We start from the raw sequence: 20,433 nt of genomic DNA, 5'->3' as shown, positions 1-20,433 counted from the left end.
AAAAAGACTATTTTTTTAATCTAAGGATCATAATTTTGGCAGCTCTTGAGTGCAAGCACACAGTTTTTTAAAAAAATTGATACAGAAGAATAATGCAATATATATTACGTAATTTATAAGGCCTAGTAATAAGGTAAACAGCTGTGAACCCAACCCAGCATCGTCAATGCCATTGATGTTCTTTGCATATCTCCGCCACTCCCACGTTTCTCACCTCCCCACTGCAGGCAGCCACCCTCCTGAATTTTCTGTTAATTATTATTATTTTTATTATTTTTTGAGATGGAGTCTCACTGTCACCCAGGCTGGAGTGCAGTCGTATGATCTCGGCTCACTACAACCTCCGCCTCCTGAGTTCAAGCGATTCTCCTGCCTCATCCTCCCGAGAGGCTGGGATTACAGGTGTGTGCCACCATGCCCAGCTAATTTTTGTATTTTTAATAGAAATGGGGTTTCACCATGTTGGCCAGTCTGGTCTTGAACTCGTGACCTCAGGTGATTCATCTGCCTCGGCCTCCCAAAGTGCTGGGATTACAGGCGTGAGCCACTGCACCCAGCCTATGTTAATTATTCTTGTTATTTTTAGAGACACCCAGATTGCAGGCCCTTCACCACTACCACCTCCTGCAGGCAGGATACAGAATAGTGGGAAAGTGTTACCCTTGGAAATCAGACCTGCAAAGTGACAGCAAATGCCATTTTTCTTAATACAGTTTTGTTCAAGTGTAACTTGTCTTTAAAGTTAACAGTGGTACTTTTCAGACACGGAACATAAGACAAAAGTCACTTATAAAAGTTCCTTCAAGCGCTAGAATCAACAACAGTTTTCAACACATAGTATGCTGGTTAGATGCTATAACAAATCAATACACTTCGTCTAAGCTTTTTCGGGATAAAAATTCCCAAAGGGCTAATTTCTACAGTAAGTAATTACCTATTGAAAGACTGTTCTGTTTGTCAGATTTTGGTTTGGTTGTGGGGGGTAATAGTGGGGGTCTCACTACACTGCCCAGGCTGGTCTTCAGCTCCTGGGCTCAAGCGATCCTCCCACCTTTGCATCTCGGTGCTGGGATTACAGGTGCTAGCCATGGCACCTGGCCATGTTTGGCAGATTTTGAATGATTGAGAAGACTTCCTGGCTCACTCCTCTGCTCCTGAAGTTAGAGATCCCAAGGGTTTACTAGTGCACCTCTATATTGTAAAAACAGAGTGACTCTATTTTTGCAGGCACGGTGTGGGCTGGGGAAGTTCTGCAAAGAGGGTAAGACCTCGATAGGGGCAGTTCTGGCCACACTGGCTTCCCTGTTGAAGTTAGAAGAGGAGGAGACTAAGAGCCTAAGCACCAAGACTTCAGGATCTATGGGATCCACCGCAAGTCCCATTGAACCTTCAGAACCTCATTTCTGATCCGAGGAATACCATGGATAATAGATCCTCCATCTTAATACTGCTTGGGCTCTCCCAGTGAAACATCTTGACTCAGGTCATTCAACAGAAGGAAACCTGAGAACTAGAGTCCCGGAACCAATGATGATTTGGGATAAGAAGGCATGTGACTGTCAGAGAGTGGAGTGGAAATGAAGAAGAGAAGAAAATGCAAGGCAGTCCTGGCTTTGTCTTTCTCTCCAAATAGTAAGTCACTGAATAAAGACAATGATGTTAAATAACTTGCTTTATTCCTTTGAGTATTTTGATATCAATGGTTTGAAAAGGAATATTGGTTGTGTCTTATTTTGCAGCTAATTTTGGCACATTTCTCTCTGCCTCTAGTTTTGTGTTCCAGTAATAACATTGGCAAAGGTCTCAGAATGGAGATGCCGGTGGCTAATACGTGCCTGCTCTGAGACAGTTGTTTATGTCGTGCTCTGTTGAAATGCTACCACGAGCTGCTGAGTGTTGCCATAGAATTCCTGTACCTGATTAGCAGATTGGATAAGTTCCCTTTGCCTGGCTTGAGAGTTGCGCTTTGCTAATGAATTGCATGAACACCTAATGTGGTTCTTAATGGCTCACACCTGACCTTGTAGTTGCACCTGTGCCAAGTGATTCCTGTGGTACTATTCACATTCAAAACCCTTAACCAGCCTTATTTAAAGACAACTTCCTAATTGGTAGGGGGGATAGACAGAAAGGCAAGGAGAGAAAAAGTTGGAAAAGACAGGATTTGAAATTAATCAGGGACTTATTTAAAAGGACAAGCTATTATTACTCACATTATTTATTATAGTAAGAGAAGACAGCCTAATTTTGTTTGGACATCAGGCAAATTCAATATTTTACATGAAATCTTGTGGGAATAAGATATCATTTGGACCCCTCAGAGATGGGATTATTGCTTTCCTTCCGGCATGGGTGCAATCATAGAAACGTTTATTTCCCTAACTTTGTTGCTTGCCTTCTTTCCTCTTTTAGATAACAGGACAGCCTGGCTTATCAGCATAAAAAATATTTCTGTCAGCATCCAGAGAACACCAAGTAAGTGTAACAGGATAGCAGTTATGTCAGCCTGCACTTTTAACCTAAGCCTAGACACCAAGGGCTGCCGTAAATTAAAAAAAAAAAAAAAGTCTCAGGCTGTCACACTAATTAACAGATGATAAGGTGTAAATATGTTAGCACATCATATCACAGGCAAATTGCGCCTTTTGACAGGCGATAGAAACCTCACATGAAAATATTTAATCGAATGTGAGTATTAAGGTGGAAAACGTGACTTTAGGTGGGAAGAAGAAAAAAAACCCTCTTGCTACAGCAAGACGCATTTTCCCTTCATTTGGAAAAGGATGCAGCTCAAAATAACAGTCCACGTGTGTTTCGTGTCTTCGTTGAATTATGATACTGACATGATCTGCTCATCTCCCAAAATAAAAGCGCTATCACCACTTTCTTTTGAATTTATTCAGTTATACTGAGAGGTGATGTTGGAAAGTCCTTTTAGGATCAAGTGAATCCCTAATCCCTTTAAATTGATAAACTTAATTTTAAAATTGGAATAGTGTTTACATATAAATTCGGGGTCTTGACTAAAACTTCACTTTACAGAAGAAATTAATATTTTATGGGGGTTCTATTATAGGTGCTTTTCCTCGGAGGCAAATCTGAAACGCTCGCATAAGAATAAATTCCAAATACAGAATTAAAAATTGTGTGCTTTTAAGTAATGGTTTTAAAATAAGGAAATTAACCCATTTTCCACAGAGAAGCAGGGGAATTAAAATGTGGTTGTTAAACTTCAGAGCACTGGAGAGTCACAGGGTATTGAGTGTTAGGCTGTAACTTCGTGTTCCTGAAGGTCTCCACTATTTTGCACACTGTAATTACATCCATTTACGGTGTGCTGCAGAAAGAACCACCTTTGGGCGACTTCCTTAGAAGCTGCCTATAATGGCTGGCTGCCTCTGGAAATGAAAAATGGTGGATTTTACTTTTCTGGTAAAGGTAGTTCTACGCAAAAGATTTCCATGCACAAAAAAATGTCTTTAGACTGGGCGCGGTGGCTTATGTCTGTAATCCCAGCACTTCTTTGGGAGGCTGAGACAGGAGGATCGCTTGAGCCAGGAGTTCGAGACCAGCCTGGGCAACATAGTAAGACCCTGTCTCTAGAAAAATAATTGTTTAAAAACTTAGCTGGGCACAGTGGTGCAAACCTGTAGTCCCAGCTACTTAGGAGGCTGAGGTGGGAGGATTGCTTGAGTCTGGGAGTTTGAGGCTGCAATGAGTTATGATAACCCCACTGCACTCCAGCCTGGGAAATGAAGCAATACCTTGTCTCTATTTAAAAAAAAAAAAAAAAAAAAAAGCCAGCCAGTCACGGTGGCTCATGCCTGTAAACCCAGCACTTTGGGAGGCCAAGGTGGGCAGATCACAAGGTCAGGAGTTCGAGACCATCCTGGCCAACATGGTGAAACCCCGTCTCTAGTACAATACAAAAATTAGCCAGGCGTGGTGGTGCACACCTGTAGTCCCAGCTACTAGGCAGGCTGAGGTAGAGGAATTGCTTGAATCCAGGAGGTGGAAGTTGCAGTGAGTCGAGCCATTGCACTCCAGCGTGGTGACAGAACAAGATTCCATCTCAAAAAAAAAAAAAAAAAAAAAAAAAGGAAGGAAAAATAAAAGCCTTTAATATCTCCCACCATTTTCCCAATGCACTTCCATTTCTGTCTTTTTGATGATTCTCACACATGCTCTGTGCTCTCCATCACACGCTCTCCTCACTCTGGGGTTTCTTGTGATTGTTACTGGGTAGTGCTGTACATGAGTTCAGCTGCTCAGCAATTTTCCTTGTCCATGCCCTAGCACTCACTAGGATCACTATTCTCCCTCAATCACACCAACATGAAAATCCCTTGTCGCTGCAAGTTTCAAGTTTTTTGATGAAAAAAAAAAACAATCATTACACCTGTAATCCCAGCACTTTGGGAGGCTGAGGCAGGAGAACCACCTGAGGCAAGTAGTTGGAAGTGAGATCCCCATAGCTACCAAAAAAAAAAAAAAAAAAAAAAAAAAAAAAATTGTGCTAAATTATTTATGCAGGATAATGGATTCAGGAGTTTCCCATCTAGTTAGGACATTTGCATACTGCCATGCTCTGAATAATCGTGTCACCCCACCCTGAAATTTATACATTGAAACCTAGTCCCCAGTGCAATCGTATTAGAAGGCGGAGATGTTGGGATGTGACTAGGTCATGAGAATAGAGCCCTCTCATATATGGAATTGGTGCCTTTATAAAAGAAACTCCAAAGAGCTAGCTAGCTCCTTCCACCATGGCAGGTGACACTGAGAAAGTGCCACCTATGAACCAGAGAATGAGCTCCCACCAGACACCAAATCTGCTGGTGCCTTCGATCTTGGGCTTTCAGATCTCCAGAATTGTGAGCAATAAATGTTTTTGTTTATAAGCCACCCCATTTATTCTGTTTTTGTTATAGTAACCCCGTCAGATTATGATACATACTCTCAGTCACCTGGGAAAGACGCCTTTTTAAATCTGAGTAAAAGCAATCTCGTAAGATGCATTGTAAAACAATAACTCATTGCCAATCAAGTTTGAAAAATACTGCCTGTTATGTCACATTTTTTGGAGATTTGTAATGCTTAGTTTTTCCAAACACCAGTAAGTTCTACAGTAAATACAACTATTTCTTTAAATCTGGGATTTCTTTATATTCGTGGACGTTAATGAACATCTGTCTGTGTGTATGGTTTTTTCTTAGTATGACATAGATTAATGCTCTATGGAGTACACACTTAGAGATATATACTGCCTTCATTCAAAGTAGTGATTTGTCTGATGGTATGGGTTTCAGATACTGTGATGGAAACTTGGGATAAAGTTTTTTTTTTTTTTTTGAGATGGAGCCTCACTCTGTTGCCCAGGCTGGAGTGTGGTGGCACGATCTCGGCCAAATGCAACCTCTGTCTCCTGGGTACAAGCGATTCTCCTGCCTCAGTCTCCCAAGTAGCTGGAATTACAGGCACGCACCACCACACCTGGCTCATTTTTGTATTTTTAGTAGAGATGGGGTTTCACCATGTTGATCAGGCTGGTCTCGAACTTCTGACCTCAAGTCATGCAACTGCCTCAGCCTCCCAAAGTGCTGGGATAATAGGTGTGAGCCACCATGCCCAGTGGGATAAAGTTGTTTTTTGTTTTTGTTTTTGAGACGGAGTCTCACTCTGTTGCCCAGGTTGCAGTACAAGGACACAATCTTGGCTCATAACAGTCTCTGCCTCCCGGGTTCAAGTGATTCTCCTGTCTCAGCCTCCAGAGCAGCTGGGATTACGGGCAAGCGCCACCACGCCCGACTAATTTTTGTATTTTTAATAGAGATGGGGTTTCACCATGTTGACCAGACTGGTCTTGAACTCCTGACCTCAGGTCATCTGCCCGCCTCTGCCTCCCAAAGGGCTGGGATTACAAGCATGAGCCCCTGCACCATGCCAGCATAAAGTATTTTGAAGTTAGAGAATCTTTCAATACTTTTAAAGTCAGGCTGTGTAAATAGCTGTCTATTCCATAAATGAGGTGTTAGCTTTCTTATCCAGTTTACGTTAATCAATAATCACTTCTGTTTATTTGGGGGTTTAATTCAAACAAATCATTTACATAAGAATATTTATCCCTTCTTTTAGCTGCTCATTCAAGACAGAGGACTGTGTGGCCACAAAAAAAAGCCTCATCATGTTTCTTCCAGCCAAATTTTGACCATTTCTTTTCATCCAAAGGAGACAATCTGTAATAACAAGGATCATTGCTCAGAGCATGTCACTCCCACGAAGCATAACTCGGAAGGGCCAGCGATCACTGTTGGAATCTGGAAGACTGAGAGAGGCAATCTGTTTCCCTTTGCCCTGGATCAGCTCTGCAGGAGACGCTCTGTGAGTGTGAGCTGGGAGCTATCTCAGGGACTCCAGCTGCCATTGCGAAGCTGCACTGTCCAAGCATGTATGCATAGGAAATGGCTTGCTTTTATTTAGAGGCGTTTCTTCACGTAATTTGGAATTAGGAATGGAGAAGCAAGGTACAGTGTCAACGAAAAGAGTAAAACTCTGTAAAACATTTGAAGAGATTTATTCTGAGCCAAATATGAATGACCATGGCCTGTGACACAACCCTCAGGAGGCTCTGAGAACATGAGCCCGAGGTGGTCAGGGCACAGCCTGGTTTTATATATTTTAGGGAGGCATGAAACGGTAATTAAATAAAAAAATACATTGGTTTGGTTCAGAAAGGCGAGACAACTCAAAGTGGGGGGCTTCCAGGACAGAGGTCGATGTAAACATTTTCTGGTTGACAATTGGTTGAGTTCATCTGAAGACCTGGGATCAAGAGAAAGGAAATGTTCAGGTTAAGATAAAGGATTGTGGAGAACAAGTTTTATTGTGCAGAGGAAGCTCTCAGCCGACTTCAGAGAGAGCAGGTTGTAAAATGTTTCTTATCAGACCTAAAAGGGTGCCTGGCTCTTAGTTGATTATCTCCTGGACCTGGAAAGGAAGGAAGGAAGGAAAACAAAGGGGAAAGGGGATTCTTCCCACAGGAGACTCTGCAGGGCAATTTCTCTCTCTCTCTCTCTCTTTTTTTTTTTTTTTCCTGCAGGGCAATTTCAAGATATGGCAAGGAAATATATAGTGAGGTTAAATATTTTGGTTTTTTTCCTTGTCTCATAATGTTATGGCAGAATCAGATTGGAAAGTAAGTCACGATATATAGGGGCAAATAAAACCCATCTGGCTGTGCGCAGTGGTTCACCCCTGTAATCCCAGCAATTTGGGAGGCCAAGGCGGGCAGATCACTTCAGGTCAGGAGTTTAAGACCAGCCTGCCCAACATGGCGAAACCCCGTCTCTACTAAAAATACAACAATCAGCCGGGCTTGGTGGCGTGTGACTGTAATCCCATTCAATTTGGGAGGCTGGGACAGGAGAATCACTAGACCCTGGGAGGTGGAGGTTGCAGTGAGCCGAGATCACGCCACTGCACTCCAGCCTTGGCAACAAAGCAAGACTCCATCTCAGGGGAAAAAAAAAAAAAAAAAAAGACATCACTTTGGAGATTCCAAGGATTTCAGGAGTTGCATGGCAGGAAACAGGGTTGAAGACCAAATGTATATTTCATAATATCACAGTCTCTCTTCAGCAACTCTGTCTGGCAGACACGCTCACTCTTCAGCGAATTAGAATCACCTGGTCCTCAAATAAGATGGCATCAATAACTTTATTCCTCTATAAATTGGGAAGAGATTAGAAATAAAAACCTTAATAGAAGCACAAGTATTTGTTAGTCTAAATTACTCTAGGGTGTGTAATTTCTGGTGAAAAGTAAAGAGTATGTACTGGTTTACAAAGGAGGTTATCGTGGAATAATTTACTAAAGAAAAGTAGATTCGGCCGGGCGCTGTGGCTCAAGCCTGTAATCCCAGCACTTTGGGAGGCCGAGACAGACGGATCACAAGGTCAGGAGATCGAGACCATCCTGGCTAACACGGTGAAACCCCGTCTCTACTAAAAAAATACAAAAAAACTAGCCAGGAGAGGTGGCAAGCGCCTGTAGTCCCAGCTACTCGGGAGGCTGAGGCAGGAGAATGGCGTAAACCCGGGAGACGGAGCTTGCAGTGAGCTGAGATCTGGCCACTGCACTCCAGCCTGGGCAACAGAGCGAGACTCCATCTCAAAAAAAAAAAAAAAAAAAAAAAAAGAAAAGAAAAGTAGATTCATTCATCACACAGTACTTTTCTTGGACTTTATTTAAGAATTTATAGCGGAAGATATTGTTCTCCAAAAACCACAACAAGCAAGAATTGGTAAAAATGGCACACATTAGAAGCTTAATTTTGTTCTAAAACAATGTAAAAGACATTATATTTGTCTGTATTTCCTTATACTTTAACATGACTTTCTTCATGCATATAATCCCAGCAATTTGGCAGGCTGAGGTGGGTGGATCACTCGAGGTCAAGAGTTTAAGACTAGCCTGGCCAACATGGTGAAACCTTGTCTCTACCAAAAAATACAAAAATCAGTCAGACGTGGTGGTGCATGCCTACAATCCCAGCTACTTGGGAGGCTAGGACAGGAGAATTGCTTGAACCTGGGAGGGAGAGGTTGCAGTGAGCTGAGATCGCGCCACTGCACTCCAGCTTGGGTGACAGAGTAAGACTCCGTCTCAAAAAATAAAAAATAAAAAATAAATAAATAAATAAATATGACTTTAAAAAATATTGCTCAGAACTTTCAAATATTGCTCATAAAAACTATAATTTTAAAGATGTACAGGTCAAATTCTGCTAAGTGAGAGTCTTGATAAACTCCACTCAATCTGTTTACTGGAAAATTATACTGGGCATACAGTAAATTTTATGGATTATAATAGTGTAAAAGTATTATATAACATAAATATGAAGCAGATCAAATTGCTATTATTATACTGTAATTCAAATTTCTTTTGGGGGAAAAGTTATAAGGAAGCAAGCTATTCTGATTAGAAAACATAGGCCAGTTGTGCTGGCTCACGCCTGTAATCCCAGCACTTTGAGAGGCCGAGGCGGGCGGATCCCCTGAGGCCAGGAATTCGAGACCAGCCTGTGTAACATAGTGAAACCCTGTCTTTACTAAAAATACAAAAATTAGCCAGGCGTGGTGGTGCACGCCTGTAATCCCAGCTACTTGGGAGGCTGAATGAAGCAAGAAAATCTATTGAACCTTAGTGGCGGAGGTTGCAGTGAGCTGAGATTGTGCCACTGTACTGCACTCCATCTAGTCTGGGCGACAGAGTGAGACTCCATCTCAAAAACAAAAAAAAACAAAAAACAAAACCATAATAAAACATAACTGTGGCCCCATGCTAGTAGGCCAGCGAGCCTCACAGTGCCTCTGTCTCCATGCTCCAGTGAAAGAATTGGAGTTTTGAATGCTTGTCCTCAAACACTGACTGACCCTAGATTCATGAGAACGAACTAAAGAATATTTTCTACCTTCTAAGAAAAGAGTTAATGCATCTAGGAAAGTTGTTCAATAAGCAGGATTGAAGTGAAAATGTTTTCTGTTTAACCCAGAGTTAAACAGAAGTTTATCATTGTTAAAAATTATCAAGCACATTCAAACTGAGCACAATACCTTTTAGTGAATATTTATACTAACCCAGGGGAACAGTGACTTTTCAGAAAAAGGATACCATAGCAAAAAGGGTGGGCGTAGGATCACCTGGGCCTACGGGTTAAAATGCGTATCAGTGGGTTCCACGCCAAGAGATTCTGATGCATTGATTTAGGATAAGGCTTAGTAATTTTACCAGTCAAAAATCATGACCTCTTGGCCGAGTGAAGTGGCTCATGTCTGTAATCCCAGCACTCTGGGAGGCCGAGGCAGGTGGACCACCTGATGTCAGGAGTTCGAGACCACCTGGCCAACAGGGTGAAACTTCTTTTCTACAAAAAAACAAAAACAAAAACAAAAAAATTAGCCTGGCATGGTGGCACATGCTGGTAATCCCAGCTACTCGGGAGGCTAAGGCACAAGAATCGCTTGAACCCAGGGGGCGGGGGGCGGGTGGAGGTTGCAGTGAGCCAAGATCGCGCCACTGCACTCCAGCCTGGGTGACAGAGGAAGACTCCATCTCAAAAAGAAAAAAAAAAAAAATCATGACCGCTGGCTGGGGCAGTGGCTTATGCCTATAATCCGAGCACTTTGGTAGGCCAAGGCAGGAGAATTGCTTGAGACCCCAAATTTGAGACCAGCCAGGGTAACAAAGTGAGACCCACTCCCCCACTTCGCCACCCCCATCTCCACAAAAAATACAAAAATTAGCCAGGCACAGTGGTGCATGCCTATAGTTCCAGTTACTCAGTGGGCTGAGGCAGGGGGATTGCTTGAGCCACACAGGTCAAGGCTACAGTGGGTCGCTATTGTGAAACTGTACCATAGGCTGGGAGACAGAGGGAGGCCCCACAAAGAAACAAAAGAACAAAAACCAAAACAGATGACTCTACCCCTCCTATCCTCACCCTCACCCCAAATGCCTCTGATGGTTTTCATGCAAGAGGTCTGCAAATGCACTTTGAGAAACTCTGCCTCTATCTTATTGCCAGGTTGTTAATATTTATCTTTATAAAATGTGTCCTAAATACATGCATGCAGAGTTCTGGATCAGAGATAGATTTCATATCAAACACCGCATAGTAAATGTAACAAGTGCGCTGGTACCCCTAGCTTCAGTCTTACCCCTGAGGTAACGTGATGAGAGCCAGGTCAATTGTCCTACAGGAGAAGGCAAGAACAAGGAAAGTGATTTCTCCTGTTCCTAAAAGGGTAGGAGGCAGTGGTTCCCTCCTCTCCTGAGAAAGTCTCCTTCTTATCCTATCCTCTTGTGTGTAAATAAAATCTAGCCAGAAGCTGGATAGCTTGGGTTTGTCTGCCTTTATGATCTTGAGACCTCTTTAAATTCCCAGCCTTGGCAGGATGTGGTGGCTCACACCTGTAATGCCAGCATTTTGGGAGGCCGAGGCAGGCGGATCACTGGAGACCAGGAGTTCAAGACCACCTGGCCAACATGGTGAAATTCCGTCTCTACTAAAAATACAAAAATTAGCTGGGTGTGGTGGTGCACACCTGTAATTGTAGCTACTTGGGAGGCTGAGGCACGAGAATTTCTTGAACCCTGGAGGCCAAGGTTGCAGTAAGGTGAGACTACACCACTGCCCTCCAGCCTGGGCAAAAGAGAGACTCTGTTAAAAAAAAAAAAAAAAAAAAAAAAATCCCAGCCTTGTTTCTCTCTGAAATGCAGATACCTAAAAATGTAGCATTGCTGCTTCTCTTGCAACTTGGGTTCAGGCTAAGGTGCCTACTCAGGCTGTAACTCTTTGGCTCACCTGGGAAGATGAGAGAAGTTAGTACTGTTTCAGATGGGAACAATTAACTAGACAAATGGCTGCAGATGAAGGCTAGGGCTTCTTACAGAAACACTGGAAAAAATTCAGGAAAGCTTTCTTTCTTCCCTCATGTTTACCAGGAGGAGAAGGAAAGAGAAACTTTCTAGCTGATCAAAGCTGCAATAGAAGTAATACTGTCTCTTGGACCTTATGATTTAGCAAATTCAATAGTTCCTGTGCTCTATTGGAATGGGTTATGGAACTTGTGTAAAACCCAGGTGGATTTAAGTTGTAAAGCAGCCATTTTTATGAATGGATATCCAATAACAAGAACTGTCAGGAAGGCAGGTAACAAGGCCATAAATAAGGGGGAAAGGAGACTAAGCAACACAGGACAACAGAGCCAGTCCAGGGGCCCAGTATGGTAGCTCATGCCTGTAATTTCAGTACTTTGGGAGGTCTGAGGTGGTAGAGTCACTTGAGCTCAGCTCAGGAGTTCAAAAGCAGCCTGGACAACACAGCGAAATCCCATCTCTCTTTTAAAAAAAGAGCATTTTCATTTTTTCTTTCTCTTTCTTCTTTCTTTTTTCTTTCTTTCTTTCTCTCTCTCTCCCCCCTTCCTCCGTTTCTCTGTCTCTTTCTCTTTCTTTCTTTCTCTTTCTCTCTCTCCCCCCCTTTCTCCCTTCCTCCCTCTTTCTTTCTTTCTTTCTTTCTTTCTTTCTTTCTTTCTTTCTTTCTTTCTTTCTTTCTTTCTTTCTTTCTTTTTTCTTTCTTTCTTTCTTTCTTTCTTTCTTTCTTTCTTTCTTTCTTTTTCTTTCTTTCTTTCTTTCTTTCTTTCTTTCTTTCTTTCTTTCTTTCTTTCTTTCTCTTTCTTTCTTTCTTTCTCTCTCTCTCTCTCTCTCTCTCTCTCTCTCTCTCTCTTTTTTTTTTCAGGCAGGATCTCACTCTGTCACCTAGGCTAAAGCACAGTGGCACAATCTCAGCTCACTGCAGTCTCCACCCCCCAGGTTCAAGTGATTCTCCTATCTCAGCCTTTCGACTAGCTGGGACTGCAGGCACTCACCACCACGCCCAGTTAATTTTTGCATTTTTTGGTAAAGATGGGTTTATCATGTTGGCCAGGCTGGTCTCAAACTCTTGACCTCAAGTGATCCACCCACCTTGACCTCCCAAAGTTCTGGGGTAACAGACATGAGCCACCGCACCCAGTCCACATTTTCATTTTCATTTTCACTGCCACTGCTGCTCTTAGGCAAACAGCCATTCATACCAATGAATGCTATGCTGTTAATGCCACGTAGGCTCCAGGAAAACACTTCTGGATATTTCTTTCTCTACATCCTGGAAACAAAATGCCACTTTACCCAATGCTGTGAATGTGGTAGCATCCCTACTAACGTTAGAGATGAATACTGCTTCAGGGCACAGGGAAAAAGAGGAGCAAAAGAACTTAGGTAGGAGAACTGCAGAATTAACTAGTCAGATCCATCTCAGACACTATCAATGCAATTTATTCTTACATAGGAAACAACATTTCTTAGCAGAAATGTTGAACATCCAAGGATCAGGCATGGTGGTTCATGTCTGTAATCCCAGCACTTTGGGAAGCTGAGTGAGGTGGATCACCTGAGCCCAGGAGATGGAGACCAGACTGGGCAACATGGTGAAACTCCATCTCTACAAAAAAAAAAAGTTGAACGTGTACTTTACTTTCCAGCTTCTTTTCATGTTCTAATTTGTACTCCTGATGATGCTCACAAATTAATGTGGTCTTTGCTGTAGTGACACATGGTGATTGAGGACATTTTTGAATGTGAATTCATGTTACTCTTAAATTTGTAAATCCTTAGGTCTAGTCTGCCATTATCGTCTCTGGAAATTGGATGCTACTGCCTTTGCCACCAAAAAGTTTGAGTCATTTGGTTCTCAATTCTGAGTGAAGAGTTTATGTATTGATAGATCAAGGGTGCCTATAGACCCAGTGCGTACCTGCAAGGGATTTGGTATTATGGGGCTTCTATAGGAGAATGTGGACTTTGTCTCCTACAAGTTCCCAAATGATGCTTATTGCCCAAGTATAGGAAAAGGCCCAGGTGGTGTAGGCAACCAAAAAAGCAAAATAAGACAAAATGAAAACAACAACAACAACACAAGTCTGCTACACTGTGTAATTCACACTGTGCTATGTGAGCAATAGGACTGTGCTATAAGAGTGATTGATGTGTGCTTAGATATTGATTACTTTTCTTTTAAAAATCTCACCAGGAGGGCCAGGTGCAGTGGCTCACACCTGTAATTCCAGCATGTGGGAGGCCAAGGCGGGCTGATCATGAGGTCAGGAGATCGAGACCATCCTGGCCAACATGGTGAAACCTGTCTCTACTAAAAATACAAAAATTAGCTGGGTGTGATGGCTTGTGCCTGTAATCCCAACTACTTGGGAGGGTGAGGCAGGAGAATCACTTAAACTAGGGAGTCAGAGGTTGTGGTTAGTTGAGATCGCACCACTGCACTCCACCCTGGTGACAGAGCAAGATTCTGTCTCAAAGAAAAAAAAAAAACTCACCGGGAGACTTGCTATTGCTACCATTGAAGATAACAGCTTTTACAGTTTTTCGATTCTCTGCTTCCAGTACATTTTTTGAAATTAAGCTTCTAGCTGGTCCTATCTTCTCTTTTCTTTTCTTTTTTTTTTTTTGCTTCATTTTCTTTATTTTTATTTTTAAAATTCTATTCTTGGGAGCCATGAATAGTCTTCGTAACCACTTTTTCAACACAACGCACAAGCACATTTGCTTTATATATTTTCTCAAGGAAGTTACTGGGTGATTTGTGTCTGTCATCTGGGTAGCTGTTAAAAGTACAGATTACTGATTTATGGACATGAAAAGTTAAATGTTATATACAATTATGCATCACTTAATGATGGGGATGGGTTCTGAGAAATATGTCATTAGGCAATTTCATCATTGTGTGAACACTGTAATATACTTACACAAACCTGGATGGTGTAGCCTACCACACACCTGGGCTAGATGCTACAGTCTGTTGCTTCTAGGCTACAAATCTGCATCAACTCCTGACCTCAAGTGATCCACCTGCCTTGACCTCCCAAAATGCTGGGATTATAGGCGTGAGCCACCATGCCTGGCCAAAACATGCGTATCTTGATATATAATGAATCTCTCTACTCTATTGTATGCATTTTCATGCTCCCTCTCTATTTCTTTGCAGACTTCCATGTTTAAATAAACAGATGTTTCATGAGACACATGAAACAGAACCTCATACTTCTGTGGTTCTTCATGTAAAAACAAAACAGCATCAACAACACAAGGTAAGGTAAGAGAGCATCAACAAATATGTAACAGGTACCTTTGCTAATGTAAACCAGAACTATGTAAACAGGGATGGTGTGAGGTATGCATTTCTACAAACACAGAAATTTGGTGCCAGATTTCCATGGCATCACCCTCTAGATCTATTATTATTCCCTTCCATTTGAAGAAAGCAAACATATTTTTTAAATTCACAAATATTGAAAATTTGGGCTTACTCTTCCTTATCTCCTCCGTCATGAATGCAACTATTCATTTTAAAACATCATCATCCAGGCACTGCTTTGCAGCAACTGTTCTTCAAAAGAACATCAGGTTGTATGAATGTTGAGTGTGGATATCCTGGGCACACTGTTGATCACAGGAGTCTTCCACCAGCAGATCAGTGGCTTTTGAGGCTTTAGAAAATGTGAAATTAGTCCAGGTTACTCCCTTACTGCAGTTGGTGAGGCTTTTGAGCTCATAGGAGGTAAGATATTTAATGAGGCGGGGCAAACAGAAACAACATTGAGCGCTGAGGTTTCAGAACTTCTGAACTTTCCCAAGTTTAAGGAACTTCACCATCAACAATGCTACAATGTTCCCAGCATACAGTCATATTACCTCACTCCCTCTTTCACTCCTTTACCAAATCCCAGTCATGATTCAGATTCTGCAGGTCATATAGCTCTGTGTGTGTGTGTGTGTGTGTGTGTGTGTGTGTGTGTGTGAGAGAGAGAGAGAGAGCATGCAGGCACTGGTTCCTTAATCATGTTGATAACTTCTTTTTTTTTTTTTTTATTGAGACAGTCTCGCACTGTTGCCCAGGCTAGAGTTCTGTGGTGCAATCTTGGCTTACTGCAACCTCTGCTTCCTGGGTTCAAGCGATTCTCGTGCCTCAACCTCCTGAGTAGCTGGGATTACAGGCACCCGCCACCATGCCCAGCTAATTTTTTTGTATTTTTAGTAGAGATGAGGTTTTGCCATGTTGGCCAGGCTGGTCTTGAACTCCTGACCTCAGGTGATTCATCCGTCTCAGCCTCCCAAAGTGTTAGGTAGTATCTCATGTGAGTACATAGAAAAAGAATTTTACTCCCTTGAGATTCAGTACCTAACACTAGTCATAATTAAAATTGAAGTGAGAAAATAGAAATAATTTACCCAGTTGGTTTTGAGGCACACACAGTCAATTTTGGGGTGTGTCCTACTTGTGAATATTATGGGAATACATTTTAAAAGCAAGAATCAAAGTAGCTCACAGCCATTTATCCTAGAAAATGTAAAAGGAAGCCATATTCTTTCATATGCCTTGTTGCTATGGGAAGTTTCATGGTCGAGCTATGCACCCTAAACTGTTTTCAAAAATGAAACAGACAATGCAATAAAAGTGAAGTTCTTTGTTTTTCTACACATTTAAAACAGAGGTGCCATTTGATCATAAAATGTCTAGGATTTCTCTTCTATTAACATGAAAAAGAAGTTGTCTTCATTTGTAATTTTTATAGAGGCAAGACCTCCTTTGTAGCTATTCAAAAATAGAGTGATAAAGCTGGGTATAGCAGAGATAACATACATGACACCTAAAAACAGACACAGAGGGAGATACACGCAGGAACTGAAGTGCCAGGGCTGAAGACACGTGCGCAGAATGCTGACTGCAGGAAGTACACAATTCGATGGATTATTGCCAGATGCTCATTTGTTTAAACTGAAACAAAGGCAGAGAAACATGTAAGAGAGTAGAGAAACAAGATATTATCAGGTAGGAGCCCAACCTTATGTGCAAGGCAAATGAAAGGACTCCGTGACCAACATGATCAAAAGCAGCTGCCATTTCTAACACAAATAAGATCCGAAAATGTTGGTGGAACTGCTTATACGTCTCTTCTGACTCCCAGAGAAAGACCCTATTAAGTCAAACTAAATTGTTCCAAGTGCCTTAAAGAGATGGCTGTCTGTTTTAATTTTCCCGACATTCCTCACCGAGGCTTGGTCTAATAGTGATTGTATGGAACTATTAGGAATGCATTGGGTAGAAAAATGCAATTGTCAGCTACTGCTTTATTATTTTGATGCTATACAATAATTTTTCTCTTGACCGTTGTTACAGTAAAAGGATATATTGACCTACCATCTTATACCCTAATTAAGCAACAATGAAATTTTATACTAATATTGGATTCAAAGGGACGATTGTATTGAAGATTGCATGTATCTTCAAACCTTGCCCCATTATCGTTAGTGTGCTATTCTAGACATAAAGAAGTCCACTTTAAAAATGGATTTAACAATGCAATGCATTTTGTTAATTATTTTTTTGAAATCTAATTCCTTAAATTAGTTGAGTTTTTAACACTATCCCTTTAAAAATGAAGGCTAGAATAACTTTATATCTGGCAAAGACATTTGGTAGGCACCTTTTTTTTTCTTGTAATACAAAAATAGATGCTATAGAAATGTCACACTGCACTAATAATATATTTTGATTGTTTAAGTGATGAACCAATCTGAGCAGATACAAATTAACCTGAAAGAAATGAGGAGTTCTTTTCCAAACAGGAGACCACTTCGAAATTAATAAGAAAATCAATAAGGTGAAATTAGTCAGCTAGTGAAACACAATGAAGCAAAAAAAGGATTGATCACCGCTTGATTCATTTGTGTTTATTTTAGGCACACGTACTTTTATTTCCATCTTTGTACTTTCATAATTTGGTATTTCCTGGCCCTGACCGTCATAATCATTCAGCTGCTTGCAAAATCCAAGTGATCTGTGCCCACTGTGTTCCTGCCTGCTTCTCCTGACCACCCCTTACGTCTCAGTGCCGTCAATTTTGATTCTTGTCCTAGTTTGTCGAATACTGCTTCAGCTCCAACTGGCCCTTTGATGTTCCTTTCAAATTGGAAGCAATATATTTTCAATTTCTGGTGAAAACAGTACCTCCAGCTGCTTATAGGGTCTTTACACACAGTATCATTTAAGCAGCAACATTTCTATAGGGAAGTTATAATAATTCTAATTGTTTTCATATAGGAAGCCAAGAGTCAGGAAGGAAAATGACTTGCCAAAAAAAGTATCTCATCGCTGCTAAGTGGCAGGGGCAGGATTTGAACCCAGGGCTGTCCAACTTTGCAATAAGTGCTCTTTCCCCCTTGTGAGCCACACCTTCTAAATAGTGACCCTGAAAGCATTTTGGTGGATGTCTTGATCTGTTTGGGCTGCTCTAACAAAGTCTCATAGACGGAGTGGCTTATTAATAGCAGAAATTTATTTCTTGCAGTTCTAGAGGCTGGAAAGTCCAAGGTCAAGGCTCTGGCCAATTCAGTGTCCTTGTTCTTAGATGGCCATCCTCTTGCTGGGTCTTTACATGGTGGAAGAAGTGAGGCAGCTCTCCGGGGTCTCCTTGATAAGGACACTAATCCCATTCCTGAAGGCTTCACTCTCATACCATGATCATCAAGACTCGATCACCTTGGGGATTAAGCTTCAACCTATGAATTTTGGGAGGGACACAAACATTTCATCTATGGCAGTGAAATTGTCAGCCAAATGCCTGAGAAAACAAAATGGTCTGTGGAGGGACCACGTAGGGAGAAATAATGCTTAGGGTGATTGGCTAAGGATAGGATGGGTTAGCACATTCGGAGGTGAATCCTGAGATATTCGAGAAGTTGGTGGTGATAGCAGCTGTGTCTTTTGGGCTATCTGAGTGGATAGTGGAGTGCCCAGCAGTGAAAACCAGAATCGGCTCTAGTGCAGCAGTCCCCAACCTTTTGGCACCAGGGACCAGTTTTGTGGAAGACAATTTGGGTGGGGAGAGACAAGGAATGCTTTCAGACTGATTCAAGTGCATTACATTCGTTGTGTACTTTATTTCTATTATTATTATATACTCACCATAATGTAGCATCAGCGGGAGACCTGAGCTCGTTTTCCTGCAACTAGACAGTCCCACGTGAGGGTGGTGGGAGACAGTGACAGGTCATCAGGCATTAGACTCTTATGAGGAGCGCGCAACCTCAATCCCTCACAGGCACAGTTCACAATAGGTTCACGCACCTGTAAGAATCTAATGCTGCTGCTGTTCTATCAGGAAGTGGAGCTCAGGAGGTAATGTGAGCAATGGGGAGTGGCTGTAAATACAGATGAAGCTTCTCTCACTCATCAGCCACTCACCTCCTGCTATGTGGCCTGGTTCCTAACAGGAACTGGTACTGATCTGTGGTCTCAGGAGTTGGGGACCCCTGCTCTAAGGCAGTGGTTCTCAACCAGGGGTTAATTTGTGCCTCCCCACCCTGCCCCGGGAACAGTTGACAATTCTAGAGACATTTTTGGTGTCTTAAGTTGGGTGGAGGGTGCTACTAGCGTCTAGTGGTAAAAGTTCAAAAATGCTGCTAAACATCCTACAATGCACAGGATAGCACCCCATAACAAACACTCACCCAGCCCAAAATGTCAGAAGTGCTGAGGCTGAGGGGCCCTAGACTAGGGTGATCCAAAGATATCAGAGTAAGAGAATGGCGCTTCAACATGGTCCATTTCACTGCCCTAATTTTTCTATGTGTGGACAACTGATTTCATTATTTTCAGTGAGTTGGATTTAAATTATTTTAAAATGAATGAAGCTATTTTCAGCTTGTTCATTTCTGTTGGGTTGATAGCCATTTCACTGCTATGCTATAGATGCGAAGTGTTTTCTAATGTATCTTCCTTCATTATTCTTTGACCCTCATGACTTTGAAGTAATTACTAACTTAAAAACAGCACTCTGGGTTGGTGTGGTGGCTCAGGCCTGTAATCTCAGCACTTTGGAAGGGCAAGGCGGGAGGATTGCTTGAGTCCAGGAGTTCGAGAGTAGCTTAGGCAGCATAGTGAGGCCCTATCTCTACAAAAAATTAGTGGTGCATGGTGGCGCATGCCTGTAGTCCCAGCTACTAGGGAGGTCGGGGCAGGATGATTGATTGAGCCCAGGGGGTCCAGGTTGGAGTGAGCCATGATCACACCACTGCACTCCAGTTTGGGTGACAGAGCAAGACTCTGTCTCAAAAAAACAAAAACAAAAATGAAAACTCAGCACTCCACTTTGTGATGGAGGCAACATCTTCACTCTTTGCATTGTTTTTAAACCAGAGGTAGAGCGATTTTGAGAGAGAGAGACTGAGAGAGAGAGAGAGAGAGAGAGAGAGAGACTTTATTTGCAATCCCCCCTTCAGTTTGTGTCGAATCCCATAAAAATCAGCAAAGGTATGATGACTTCTGACAGGAGACAACTTCTCAGAATGTGGTATCATGCTGTCCAATCTTTAAGTGAAGATACTTCTTCATTCTCTGTAGGTTTCTTTTCAAAACACCACAATGAAATTCCTTTCTCCCTCCAAGATGGAATCTAAGATCTAGCAGGGTATCAGTGGCTCATATATTCATCAGCCTCTTTTATTTTTTTGAAGATAAGGTTTCTTCTGTGTCGAGTACGAAAAGGCATTTTAATGCTATCTCTCTGACTTATTCTCCTGTGCACTTCCCCTTCCATGCTCACATTATTCTCGGTGATATCCACTCTTATTTCTTTTTAAATAGTGTGGCTTTTGATCAGGGTAGACTCTGGTGGAAATGATCAGGGAGGATTTCATAGAAATATTGCTTCTAGCGAAGGCTTTAATTCCCCCTTCTAACAGACTGAACGAGAACAGTGTTTGTCCTCTTTCAGTTCCACGGCCCAGAGAATATTTACTGCTCTTCTTTATCAAAAT

Source organism: Macaca mulatta, chromosome 9, assembly GCF_049350105.2.
Source record: "Macaca mulatta isolate MMU2019108-1 chromosome 9, T2T-MMU8v2.0, whole genome shotgun sequence".
NCBI lineage: Eukaryota > Metazoa > Chordata > Mammalia > Primates > Cercopithecidae > Macaca > Macaca mulatta.
Note: the sequence above shows the minus strand (reverse complement) of the source record.